The sequence below is a fragment of the Mustela lutreola genome, chromosome 3 (assembly GCF_030435805.1).
Source record: "Mustela lutreola isolate mMusLut2 chromosome 3, mMusLut2.pri, whole genome shotgun sequence".
NCBI classification, from domain to species: domain Eukaryota; kingdom Metazoa; phylum Chordata; class Mammalia; order Carnivora; family Mustelidae; genus Mustela; species Mustela lutreola.
This window is the reverse complement of record NC_081292.1, coordinates 73,106,077-73,120,696: the sequence shown is the minus strand read 5'-3', so window position 1 is coordinate 73,120,696 and position 14,620 is coordinate 73,106,077. Positions and strand designations below refer to the sequence as shown.

The following is a 14,620-nucleotide window of genomic DNA, read 5'->3' as shown; positions in this document are numbered from 1 at the left end:
TGAAGATGAAAGTCAAGTTAATCAGTGACATAACCAGACCTGTGTGTCTCTAATAAACAAATATGGATCTTGGGGCACCTGGGTGGCTCAGTCGGTTAACTCTCTGTCTTCAGTTCAGGTCCTAATCTCAGCGTCCTGGGATCAAGCCCCATGTCAGGCTCTCTTCTCAGTGGGGAGTCTGCTTCTCCCTCTCCTGCTGCCCTTCCCCCAGCTTGTGTGCTCTCTCTTTCTCTGAAATAAATAGTTAAAGTCTTTAAAAATATATATGGATCTTATTAATTGCAGTAGCCAAAGTCTCTGGATTAAATTAATCAATATAATCTTTCCTAACATAATAGAATCAGAATCTACAGAAAAACTGGAAAGTAGCCCAGAGTTTCCCCAATAAATAAAAAATTGATAGAATATTGGCAAAATCATTTTAATTGCTTTTGAAAAGACCACTGAGAACCCTGGAGAAAAAAATAATCTTCCCTAGTGTTGCACACAAAATAACGTATGTTAGATATAGACAACTTTTAGTTTTCCCAATGACCCTATGAGATAAATAGATCAGAGACTCCAGAGAGGTTGAATAAACTTGCCCAAAGTCACAGAGCTATTCACTGTAGGAGTTTGAATTCAAATCTACAACTATGGAACTCTCTTATTTGAGTCATTAACTTCTATAATGGCTCCCCAATAGTTAATGACAGAGCAAGTATTGGAATCAGGGGAAAGAGCATGTTACTATAAAATCGGGGTCTTCTTCATGGAAAAGATGAAATATTGAGGGAAACAACATTTCTCTTTTCTAAACCCAGTCACACAGAGTAGCCTTGTGGGTCTGGCGGAGTCATACTCTGAGATTCACCAAAGTCAACCGCCCTATAAAATACAGGACATCAAATGGATAAGATGGAAGGGAAGACGGAAGGGAAGAAACTCAATGCTCAGTAGATTTCATCATTTTCTTCCTAAACCTAAGACCCAAAGTTTAACATAGTAAACGTGTTTAAAAAAAAAAAAAAGGCAGAAACTTCAGGCCTTCAAGGAAGGGCAGCCTTTCAATCTCCACATGCATCCACAGTAGAAAGGAGTCAGAGAAGCTTAAAGAAAAGGGTGTTGTTGTAATTTGATATTGTTATTTTTGTTGGGTGGTTGTTGTTACTATTTTTAAAACACTCTATGCAATGAAAAAAGTAATGATTAACTATATAGACAAAATACAAGGCACTCTGTTTCTCATCAGTTTCTGTTTTAAAAATATAGGTTCCATCCCAAATGAGGCTTTTGTACAATTCTAGGTAGAATCATGTGAATGCACCCTGAGAAGCAAGGATCAGAGGAAGCAGACTTTGTTGTCAACCCCTGAACGTCTGAATTTTCACAGTGAACAACTTGGATGTGATTCAAAGGAAGTTCATGGTGTTGAGAGAATATAGTTCTGTAATAATGCAGGAGAGCCCTAAGAACCGGCTTCTCTAAGAGCTTATCTCCCTTTTGATGCAAGGTTAAATGAAGAGTTGATGAAATTCTGTGACTCAGGACACGGAAAAAAAAGAAAAAAATTCAGTCTTGGCAGTTCTTCCCGTTTCCTTCTAAACTAAATTAGCTGCTCTTCTGGGTGTAATCATTTTGTTTTAATCTTGGAATTAAAAAAAAAAAAAACCCTAATTGTATATAGTAAAAACAAAGACTTTAGGCAGATGTCTGTGCTCTGTGCTTGGTGGGTGATTTTTATATGTATTTATTTTCAACCCACTGCTCTGAATTTAGGCATTCCATCTAACTTCACTATATTGCAAATGCTCTAAAACAGAAGAGCAGAGAAATAACGCAAGCTGCCCCTGATTCAGAATCCTCTTCGAAAAGTGAAAGGAAGCATACAGGATCATTTGGTAAGTAGAGATGAAAAATGATGATTTCCTTTACCTGCAAGATACGACGTATCCTCCAAAAATGGAAGTATAACTAACTTGACTATCTTGAAAATGTTACAGATAGCCTCTACCAAATCTCCATTGCCCCAACTCCAAGGCTGAGTTAATGTCTTGACTTCAATACTAAGTACAAAAAAGTGGGGAGGACTTATTTATTTGGGTGTGTGGACAAAGGGTCAAAGAGAAATTACCCCTTCCCTAACCTCCTCATACTGGTCTTCCAAGTGAAGGAGTTTGATAGAGACTTAGTCCTCAGGATGGACTAACTGAAAACACATGGGAAGTTTGGTGGCTCGTTCTCTCCTCTTGAGCTGTGGTGCCTGACCAGGGAGACGTATTTAGTCAATTGGCTTGTTCCTTTTGGGGAAGTTTTGGTGTCTGATTGAATCACAGATAAAATGTGAGCAAGTCAGTTATGCAAGAATAAGCCCCTCTTCTGGTCTCCTTCATAACCTTTTTTTCAGTGCACGTTCCTAACTCCTGTCCATTAGGGCAAGACTAGCTTTCCACTGGTCTTTATTTCCAAGAAGGAAAGCTTTCCTGTATACTTGGGAGGAAAAGATTTGGCAATGGGGGGACTCAAAATATTCCTTAGCCAGTGCAGCAGCATCTGTAATCCACTGTACCCTTTTCAGCCAAAGCGCACTTGCTTAATAAGACCTGTGCCTCTCTTTTTCATTGTCAGGGAGAAAATGTAACAGTAATATCTGCTGGAAATCTTTGTACACAGGCTGACAATTGCTGCAGCTTTTTCTTCTCAGCTCACGAGCTTAGATAACAATTAACAGAATTTTTACATCTGTTTGTCGAGAACTTTTGCCAAAACATCATGATTCCTTTTAGTGATCTTATTAATCAATTTATAACTCAGGCTGGAGCTTCATTGTGTCCAGTGTATTTTTTTTTTTAAGATTTTATTTATTTGTTTGATGGAGAGAGACACAGAGAGAGAGGGAACACAAGCCAGAGAAGAGGGAGAGGGAGAAGCAGTCTTCCCAATGAGCAGGGAACCCAACTCCCAGGACCCTGGGACCATGAACCAAGCCAAAAACAGACATCTAAAGGCTGAATCACCCAGGTGCCCCTGAGTTCAATGTATTCTGCACTTATAACACAACATAAAGTATCTCTTAAGTCTGCCAGGTTCTGTTTGTCTCCAAACCAGTTATTTATTTTTGTTACGACCTGAGGTCTAATAAACAATGGGATATAATAATCAGAATGTTTTGTTAGCCCCAGTGGAGAGGAAAATGTGTAGGTTTTCAGGACTATAAGAAAGCTGGACTAGCATAATGCTATGGTGAGAGATACTCATTTCATTTACACCTGAGTTTTGTAAACAAAGAAACCCTCCTGAGTTGAGAACAACTTCTATCTATGATAGTTGGTGATTAAGAGTAAGGGAGGGGTGCCTGGGTGGCTCAGTGGGTTAAAACCTCTGCCTTCAGCTCCCGTCATGATCTCAGGGTCCTGGGATCAAGCCCTGCATGGTGCTCTCTGCTCAGTGGGGAGCCTGCCTCTCTGCCTATTTATGATCTCTCTCTGTCAAATAAATAAATAAAATCTTAAAAAAAAAAAAAAAAAAAAGAGTAAGGAAGAGCTGAAGTAGGGATGGATTTCAGAGTAAAATGTGTTCCGGGAGTGTGGGAATGGGTTGGGAATACATGAGAGATGTCATCAATCACTAAGATGCTATCACACTGGGCAAAAATCAAGGACATGATACTTTCTAAGTCACTCTGGGGTTTTAGAGACGTCTCAGTTTGATTGAGTGTGAATATGTCTTTCTGTACTCTCAATTTCTTTTTTTTTTTTTAATTTATCTATTCATGAGAAACAGAGAGGTAGAGGCAGAGGGAGAAGTAGTCTCCCCACAGAGCAGGGAGTCTGATAGGGGACTCGATCAGAGGACCCTGGGATCATGACGGGAGCTGAAGGGGACACTGAACCGACTGAGCCACCCAGGCACCCCTGCACTCTCAATTCTTAAAGAAAATTGAATGTCACATTCTTCTAACTATTGCTTCTTGGGAAATTATTGCTATTTTTCCCATTTAAGAACCAATAGATAATGCGTGTTGAAAAACCTGTACGAAATCTTGACCAACACTGTTCCAGGCCGCTCTTCATTTCCTCCCTTCTCTTATCTCTCCTCTGACAATCACTTCTCAAGTTCCTTTCATTGCTATGTTTGAGTCAATCATGAAGAAGGTTGTGTATTTTATGCTTTATTTTGATACGTTAATCCTATTTCTGAAACAGAAGTGACTCAGTGAAAGAGAAAAATTCACAGCCCAAACAACATGAGTATCCAAACAAGTACAATAAGTGACAAAAACTATAGAGTTGATCTTAGGAATTTTCTTTTGCTGTCTAATCCTGAGAGGAAAATTAATCACCTTTAAAAAAAAATTATTTACTTATTTGAGAAAGAGTGAAAGAGAGAGAGCATAAGAGGTGAGAGGGTCAGAGAGAGAAGCAGCCTCCCCCACTGAGCAGGGAGTCTGACTCAGGGCTTGATCCTGGGACTCTGGGATCATTAACTGAGCTGAAAGCAGATTTTTAACCGACTGAGCCACCTAGGCACCCCATTTCACTTTTATGTGCCTCATTTGTCCATTTGTAAAAATCTTGTAGTATTTGTGTGTGTTTCTGTTTTTTTAAAGTCATACTAAACAGGATTATATATTTAGTATTTGCCATTTACAATGTACTTAATGGTGCAGAAACATCTGGCAAGGTTAGAGTACTTATTCTCCCAATAAAGACATGATCAAACTGGGGTTATAAAGATCCATAATATAAATTTAAAGCAAATGTGTCTGGGGTGCCTGGGTGGTCAGTCGCTAGGTGTCTGCCTTTGGCTCAGGTCGTGATCCCAGGGTCCTGGGATCGAGACCCACATGGGGCTCCCTGCTCAGGGGAAGCCTGCTTCTCCCTCTCCCACTTCCCCTGCTTGTGTTCCCTCTCTCACTGTCTCTCTGTCAAACAAATAAATAAAATCTTCAAAAAATAAGCAAATAAAGCAAATGTGTCTGCATGCTAGATTACAGAATACAATAATTATTACAAGTATAGAATTATAAGCTAAACTTACATCCCCTGACAAATTTTTCTCTTTACAGAAGACAAATGGGAAAAAAAAATTAAGTGATCTGCCCAACTACCATCAACTTATCATTTGTATTTGGTTTTCTCCCATTTTCATGCTACAACTCATAGCTAAACTCATACCAAGGTGTACTCTCTATCTTTCCTCCCCATGAAGTCCCTCAGTTTCCAGTAACCTGACTTACACCTTCACCATTGTACTGGACTGCATGCTGAGTCAATCCCGTCCTTCAGAAAAGAACCTGCGAGACACTGATCTTTCCAGGGACTATTCCTTGAGCCCCCAGACTGGTAGAACCAAGATCTCATTCTGAGGCTACCCACCTCTGAAGGGGAGATGAGCTCAAAGCCCCTGTGACAGATAATAGAAATTCCCTCTCCCACCCCAGGGATCCCTGCAAAGCCCCTGCAAAGTCCAGGAGTGTTTTTGTTCTAGTCAACTCCACTGTTAAGTTCTTGGAGCCACTACAGTGGCTCATCTTAGGGAATGCCTCAATGAGCTGTGCTGCTCAGAACTATGTTCTCCACTCGGACGTGGCACTGAGATTTCTTCCTCAATAGCCAAGAAATACCACCTCACTCAAAACATTTGTGTGATTGGCAGTTTGGAAAGACAGAGGGATTTATTGGCTACTTCTGACAACAGCTTAGTATCTGCTGTGGCACTGTCTCGTGGCAAGGCCTCCTGTCTTCTTCCTTTCCTCCCTTCTCCAAGCCATCAGCTCAGCTAACAAGTGTGGCTAGCCACTCCCCCACTGGAAAATTCGACTTGCTTTTCTGTTTCCTTAGCTCCTTTCTCCACCGCCCCCACTCCCAAGATTTTATTTATATATTTTAGAAAGAGAGACAGACATCATGAGCAGGAAGGGCAGAGGGAGAGGGGGAGAGAGAATGCCAAGCAGACTCAAGCCCCATGCATGGCTCTATCCAAAGACCCTGAGATTAAGACCTGAGCTGAAACCAAGAGTCAGACGTATAACTGACAACCATCCCAGTGTCCCTGTTTCCTTGGCTTCTGCTAAGACATGCCCTCTTCCCGAACCATCCCTCACCTTCCACTTAAAGACAGTTCTCTCCCTAAGACAAACTGTAGCGCTTGTTATAAAGAAATATATGCTCCTCAACATTTCACCAGGTTAAATCTATGGGCTAAGAGCAAGCAGACGCTCTGACCCCAGCACAGCATTTCTGGCATCTGTACTTCGTTCAACGAGGGTCCTCGCCTTTTCAAACCTCGAACAGCCATCCCAGAAGAGCATTAAGAGCCTTCTGGGTCCCTTGCCAGGGTGCCGTTTACTGTGTCACCAGAGCGTCCCTATGGTGACAACCTCTCCCTTGCCTCGATTTCTCTTCTGACCCTTTGATTCAACAATCCCGGGATCTACTTCCAGGCAGACACTTCCGGTTCCTGCTAGTACCTGTTACTAGACACTGCTGCTCTTTGGGCAAATAATTCCTCACCTCCCGCAGCAGGACCTGAGCAACCATCGTCAGGATAGGCTGAGCTTCAACGCTAAATACTGACTGATGTCCAAGAGGGGAAGGTAGAGGCAATCTTAAGGAGGGTATGCATTGTTTTTAAAATGCCTGCCCCATTTAAGGCTTTTGCTGAGGAACGTGACTGGGTCTGTCTCCCAACACGAGGCCGTGGGCAGGAAAGTTCAGGAGACTCTAGCCAGACACCCTGCCTCAGATTTCACAGGCTCATCCCTTCCCTATCAGCACCTTGACCTTGGTGTAGGCAACCTGTCTCAGCTGAGAATTAAGCATCTTCTGAAGATCTGTCATTTGCAGTGCAATCCTGTGCCTGACCTTGAGCTTTCTCTGCCTGCGGATGAAGATAAATGAGACTAGGGCTTGGGTGTGGTGGCACAGAAGCTCCCTCATTCTCACATTTCCCTGTAAAAATTGAGATTAACCTGAGCCCGCCATTTTCTTTCTTCATGCATCAATAGTGTCCAGCAATAGCTACGCAACTCCATTGTCTTAAGAGCTCAAAAATCATTAGCTTATTCATTTCAAATTCAAAGTTTTCCTTGAAAGTTAGGGTTTCCAAAGCTTGATTCTTCTGTTGTTCTGTTGATATAATGCTGTATCATAGAAACAAAAATAAGAAAGAGAAATATAAGGTATGATATGGTATGCAAAAAAGAAAGTCCCCAAATCTCTGGGTGTAAACATAAATGATTCTTTAGCTCTTAATTTAATTTAATTTTTTTTTTAAGTAGGCCCCATTCACAGTGTGGAGCCCAGTGCAGGCCTGAACTCACAACCTGAGATCAAGACCTGAGCTGAGATCAAGTCAGATGCTTAACTGACTGAGCCACCCAGCCACTCTGATTTAACTTTTAATTTTAAATCAAGCCATTTTCTTTGAGTAAATTCTTAGTCCAATTATAACTAATTATGGAATAGATCCTGTCTGAAATACCATGGGCAATTTCTTTTTCTTAAGGTTTTATTTTTTTTTTTATTTTATTTATTTGACAGAGAGAGACAGAGACAGAGGGAACACAAACAGGGGGAGTGGGAGAGGGAGAAGCAGGCCTCCAGCTAAACAGGTAGCCGAATGTAGGCCTCCATCCCAGGACCCTAGGATCATGAACTGAGTCAAAGGCAGATGCTTAACGACCAAGGCACCCCTCAGGGGCACGACTTCCTATATGTTTTGTTAGCAGTAATTGAACAGAATGATTTTAGTTAATATTCTTAGTTCTATATTTTAAATGGAACAATAGAGCCACGGAAAATATAAACCATTATATAAACCTACAGAAAAAAGAATATTTTTTGTTAAATATTGACAGATTTGTGCCTGAATATTCCATTCCATATATTTAAAGTATTTTGTTCTAGGGCACCTGGGTGGTTCAGTGGGTTAAGCCTCTGCCTTTGACTCAGGTCATGATCTCAGGGTCCTGGGATCCAGCCCTGCATCAGGCTCTCTGCTCAGCGGGGAGCCTGCTTCCTCCTCTCTCTGCCTGCCTCTCTGCCTACTTGTGATCTTTGTCAAATGAATGAATAAAATCTTAAAAAAAAAAAAAATCAAATCCCAAAATGTGTGCAATGGGAATTCCAGAAAGAGAGGCAAGAGAGAGGAGGAAAAGGAGTATTTGAAACAATAATGGTCAGATGTTTCCCAAATTTGATGAAAAACATGAATCTACACATCCAGCAAGCTCAGTGAACTCCAAGTAGAATGAAAATAACAATAACAGGGTGCCTGGGTGGCTCAGTGGGTTAAGCTGCTGCCTTCAGCTCAGGTCATGATCTCAGGGTCCTGGGATTGAGTCCCGCATCGGGCTCTCTGCTCAGCGTGGAGCCTGCTTCCTCCTCTCTCTCTCTGCCTGCCTCTCTGCCTCCTTGTAATCTCTCTCTGTCAAAAAAATAAATAAAATCTTAAAAAAAAAAAAGAAAAAGAAAATAACAATAACAAGGAATTAATTTTGTTGGGGATTTATTGTTTAACTTTGTAACTGTGTGAATAAATTTCAAACTTAAGATGATTTTCTTCTAAGAAGTTCTTACTTGTTATTACGTGTTTAATCGAATTACTTGTTTATTTTTGTCTTTACTATGTCACTCCATGAGGAAAGATTATATTCTGGTAGTGTGCTGAGACGGGGAGGCTGCAGAAGATGAGATCAGTCTAATGTCTAAACTCCAACACCATGGTGTGGAGGGATGGGGCGAGGAATAGGAGAACAGGCCATTTGCAATATCCATGTTATTAAAAGTGCAAATGAAAATAAATGAAAGCATTAATGTGTGTGCATATGGAATAAAAATCTGAGTTAAATTCAGCCTAAAGTTGAATATTTAAAATATTCTGTAAGTAAGATCATGGACCACGTCTCATTTGCTTAGCAATGTTTTCTGTCAAGCTTCAAGTCACGGCCCAGAAGTCTAATATTTTATTAAAGTTTTAGAAGACCCTTTATTAGGACAACATTAGGGGAAATAAATTTAAAAAAACACAAAATTAGGAATTTTTATATTGCAAAACTGTTTTGAAAAGGGTTCATAAATCTTACATGTTGTATGACACAAGCAGAAAGCAAAAAGTCATAAACTGCCTTGAAAAGTTGTGATTCAAAATGAGATCATTCAAATCAAAAGTCGATATTTGCAAATTACAGAGAATATTTACAGAAACTGAGTAATTAACTTTTAGCTTTTGCTAATTTATCTGGACTTTTCTTTCACCAAAAAATTGAAAGATGTGGAGAATATTGTAGAAAATATTTTTTCCTTTTTTTTTTTTTTTTACTTAAAAAAACATATCCAACTTATTAAAAACTTAAAAGAATAGTATAAAGACTCCTGTACACCCTCTCTTGGGCTTCCCCAATGGTGAATGTTTCTATATTTGTTTTCTCATTCTGTCTGTCTCTCTCTCTCTCATACACATATATATTTTTTTTTGAACTGAGAAGAAATTGCAAATGTGACTCTAAATATTTTGGTGGATATTTCCTAAAATATAAAGACACTGTTCTACATAATCACAGCCCCACCATATATATAATGAAATTAACAATGATATATTACAGGACCCATTCATATTTTGTCAAATTATACAATTCCATTTGTAGAAAAAAATTCTACAAGTTCAAGATCAAATCCAGGATCATGTGCTGCCTTTAACCGTGAACTCTTCAGAATCCTGCAGTTTAAAACAGTTCTTCCACCTTTTTTTTTTTTAAGATTTTATTTATTTATTTGAGAGAGAAAAAAAGAGATAGCATGAGAGGAGAGAGGTCAGCAGGAAGAACAGACTCCCTGGTAAGCAGAGAGCCTGATGTGGGAATAAATCCTGGGATTCCAGGATCGTGACCTGAGCTGAAGTCAGTCGCTTAACCAACTGAGCCACCCAGGCACCCCTTCTTCTACCTTTCTTTGACTTCCTTGAACTTGACATAATTTGGTGATAACTTGACAGTTATTTTCTGTAATATTCCTTAATTTTGATTAATATGATGAAATACAATTTTTTCTAAAAATTAGCAGACAGAAATTTCAAACTATTATAAAAGAATCAGCACTGTATGCCCTGTATCTCACCTCAGCACTGCAGTTTAAACAAGAAAGAGAAGAATAAGGAAGGTGAAAGAAAATTAAATCAATAAGAAAATCTTCAGAACAAGAAAAATAGGGGCACCCAGGTGGCTTAAGCCTCTGCCTTCAGCTCAGGTCATGACCTTAGGTTCCTGGGATTGAGACCCACATGGGGGAGGGGGGTGTCTCTGCTCAGCAGGGAGCCTGCTTCCCCCTCTCTGCCTGCTGCTCTGCCTACTTATGATCTGTCTCTCTCTGTCAAATAAATAAATAAAATGCTAAAAAAAAAACAAGAAAAATAACTTCTTATAGCTACATTTTATTTAAGCCATAATAATCTCATAAATGTTAAATCTTAGATCTAATCTGCTAAAAAATATAGTATTTATGCATAATAGGGCACTCTAATAAATAGTTCAATGCAGCTAGGTATCCAATGTCTCTTTCTAGACTTGAAATTCTGGCTTCAGCTTTGTAATTTGTATAGCCTAAAACAATTGCAAAACCAAACTATGAATGTCTCTCACCCAATTTCCCCATAGCAAGGTTCTCACTTTATTAGAACCCATCCCTTTTACTTCCTTGTTGTCTGATTTTCAGCTGGTGTCTTAGCAGTTTAACCGTTGAGCATCTCAGTTTTTTCATGATTGTAGTGTCATTCTGTTATTTGTTTTGTCACTTATTTCTCAATAAACGTAATTTGGTCAACAAGTAAACTTCTCTTCCATGAGCATTCATCATCATAAAAATTATCTTCTGGGTGAAATTTTCCATTATGTATTTATAGCAACAGACTACAAATTGTTGAGAATTATATACATAAAATCTAGTAATGCCTTTGCATCAATGACATCATCACATTTCCCTCATCTAGCCATTGACATTTTATTGTTTATTATACAGTGATTTGGGGCACCTGGGTGGCTCAGTTGATTGAGCATCGGACTCAGTTTCGACTCAGGTCATGATCCCAGAGTTGTGCGATCAAGCTGCACAGTGCCCCATACTGAGCTAGAAGTCTGCCTGAGATTCTCTCTTCCCTCTCCCTCTGCCCCTGCTGTCTGTACTCTCTCTCTAAAATAAGTAAACAAATCAATAGTGCATTACTACTTTCAGAGATAGAGTTCAATGATTCATCATTTGCATACAACACCCAGTGCCCATTCCATCAAATGCCTTACTTAATGCTCATCACCCAATTACCCCATCCCCCAACCCACCTCGCCTCCAGCAACCCTCAATTTGTTTCCTATAGTTGGGAGTTTCTTATGATTTGTCTCCCTCTCTGATTTCATCTTATTTTATTTTTCCCTCCCTTGCCCTATGATCCTCTGTTTTGTTCCTTAAATTCTACATGAGTGAATTTATATGATAAATACCTTTCTCTGATTCACTTATTTCACTTAGCATAATACCCTCTAGTTCCATCGTTAGAAATAGTAAGATTTCATTTTTTTGATTGCTGAGTAATATTCCATTGTGTGTATAAATAAGTAAATATTTTAAAATGAGTAAATAAAGGGTGCTGGGTGGCTCATTTGGTTAATCATCTGCCTTCAGCTCAGGTCATGATCCCAGAGTCCTGAGATTGAGCCCCACATGAAGCTCCCTGCTCAGTGGGGAGCCTGCTTCTCACTCTCTGGCTCCCCCATGCCCCCTGCTTGTGCTCACTCTCTCTCTCTCTCAAATAAATAAATAAAATTTTTAAAATAAATATATGAAATAAGTAAATAAAAATGAAAGTATACAGTGATTTCATCAACCTTGCAAATGATTGATTAGGTTCTCATTTTTTTTCATGAATCCTGTGGTTTCTGATCTATGACTCATTGATTCAACTCACCAAGATTTTGTAAAAATCTTTAAGGTATTAGCTCTGAATCACATGGAGTTTTTACAAATTGGAATAATATTTTAATTAACCTGAAGGATATAGGTTTAGTTCCTTGGAATTTCCCTTATAACTGATACATATTCTTCTTTTTTTCTATACAAATTTATCATGCAGCTCCATATACCCAAAAGATGGAATAATAAAGCAGAAAATAATTTTTAAGGTAATTTTATCCAACACTCTTATTGTCTTATTTGGAAGGTAATTGGGAGGAGCACAGAGAAACTAAATGTCCAGCGTTCAGGTCTCCAAACTCACTACACTACATGCAAAGGGACCTGCCTTCTTCATAAAGATGATATCTTTTCCAAATACGAAACAAAACAAAACAAAAAGCTGGCACAGAATATGATCTGTATGAGTTTGACAGAACACGGAAGCACCCTCTATATGGGAAGGCTGAACTCTTCACTGTGAATACAGTTTAGAGAGGACTGAGATGATAGCCAATTGTAATAGACATCACAGCCGATCAGGCTCATACACAGATGAGCTGCCCATCTAACAACTTCAGTCTTCTATCACTAACAACCTTCTATCACCTCAGTCTTCAATATGTAAGAAATATTTCATGAACATCCATATGAAAGGTTAGCAAATGATTACAGGACCCACATGTTTCCATCCAACCCTGTGGTATTTGAAAACATTTCTTGTACTAGGGGACAAAGATAGAAATGAGAAACAGTTTTCACTAGCCATTTTAAAAACTATTTTGTTTTATTATTTTATTTATTTATTTGAGAGAGAGAGCATGGGATGGAGCAGAGGGAGAAAGAATCCCAAGCAGACTTCACCGATGTGGGGCTTGATCTCACTACACTGAGATCATGACCTGAGCTGAAACCAAGAGTTGGACATTTAACCAACTGCATCACCCAGGTGCCCTGCCATTTAAGAAATTCTAATCAAACCTTCCATAGTCCTTAACCAAATAAACAAATCCAATGTGAACTTTAAACTTGTCTGAGAATTTAAAACGCAAGGAAACGAAATGGGAGACAGAGCAGAATAGGGATATAAATATAACATAGAATAACCAGAAAAGAAGTGGAAATCTTAACTAACTTGCTGCAACTGCAATTGGTTCCATTAACATTTACTAACAGATGAGACTTGCCTTTGTTAAACTGATATGAATAGACTGTTACATTGTCACACATACATGATACACAGAGGAAGCAAAGTCATAATTTGCTTATATGAAGAGTTACATCAACATCATGGTGGAAAAAGGTGCCCTTCATTTTTGTCCCCCAAAACAACAAAAATTTGGCACCTGTGAAAAAAGTTGTTTTTGAGGTCATTATGGGATCCAGCACCATATGCTAAGGAATCAAGAAGAAGTCTCCCCAACCAGTGCATTAGGCAATAGGCAGACAGACATTGGTCCTAGCTGTGGGACCTATAGCAGCACATGAACAAGTTTCAGCCCTCTTGACTATGGTGCAGAAGCTCCTAGAGACCACTGACTTAGACAATTACCCATGTACAAGAGAGCCTTTGTGGAAGTCCAGGTTTATAGAGAAGTGTCAGCACACTGCTGCAGCAAAAAATAAACAGTTCCTCTACCTTCAAGTTGACAGTGAAGATGGAGATGACTACTACTTCATAGGTGAAGATAACAATGCAAAATTTGAAGAAACAGGAAAAATCAAAGTAACATGCCACTACCAGATCACAATAAGCTTCCTATAACCAGATGCAAACCCATGAAGATCTCTGGCTTACCAGATAAATAATTCAAAATAGTTATTTTAAGGAAATTCAATAAGTTGCAAGAAAACAAACACAATTCAGCAAAATCAGGAAAACAACATAGAGTTGCAATGAGAAGCTTAACAAAGAGATAAAAATCACACAAACAGAACCAAACAAATTCTGGAGCTGAAGAATACAATGCATGAAATGAAAAAATGGAATAGTAAGCATCAGCAGCTTGATCAAGCAGATAAAAGAACTCGTGAGCTTGAAGACAGGGACTTCAAAATTATCCAGGAAGAAAAGAACAAAGAAATAAGAATGAAGAAAGCCTCTGTGATCTATGGGAAACCATCAGAGATACCAATTTATAGATCATTGGAGTTCCAGAAAGAGAAGAGAGAAAGGGAGAGCAGAAAATTTATTTAAAGATATAATGCCTGAAAATTTCCCAAATCTGGGGAGAAATTTGGATATCCAAGTTCATAAAGCTCAGAGGTCACCAAACAAAATCACATCAAAGTGATTCTCTCTAAAACACATAATAAAACCATCAAACATCAGGGGCAGCTGGTTGGTTTCAAGTCAGGTCATGATCTCAAGGTTGTGGGATCAAGCCTCACAGTGGGCTCTGTGCTCAATGCAGAATCTGAAGTAGAAACTTTGCAAACCAGAGAAAATGGGATGATATATTCGACTGCTGAAATGTCAACCAAGAATTCTCTCTGATTCTTCAGATTCTCTCTCCCTCTCCCTCTCACTCACCCTCTCTCTCACAAGTAAATAAATAAAATCTTTTAAAAAGTCCATCAGGGGTGCCTGGCTCAGGTCATGATCCCTAGGTGCTGGGATGAAACCCTGTGTCAGGCTCCCTGCTCAGTGGGGAACCTACTTCTCCCTCTCCCACTCCCTCTGCTTGTGTTCCCTCCCCTTT

At 39.3% G+C, this 14,620-nt stretch overlaps 1 long non-coding RNA gene across 1 annotated transcript in view; it reads right to left on the bottom strand.

The window, feature by feature from the left end:
* Positions 1 to 2,860: 2,860 nt before the first annotated feature.
* Positions 2,861 to 14,620, bottom strand: part of LOC131826794 (uncharacterized) — a 34,429-nt gene continuing 22,669 nt past the window's right edge. Inside the window, exon 4 of the long non-coding RNA XR_009351751.1 lies at positions 2,861 to 7,123. This is a non-coding gene — a long non-coding RNA (uncharacterized LOC131826794). The remainder of the gene's footprint in view (positions 7,124 to 14,620) is intronic.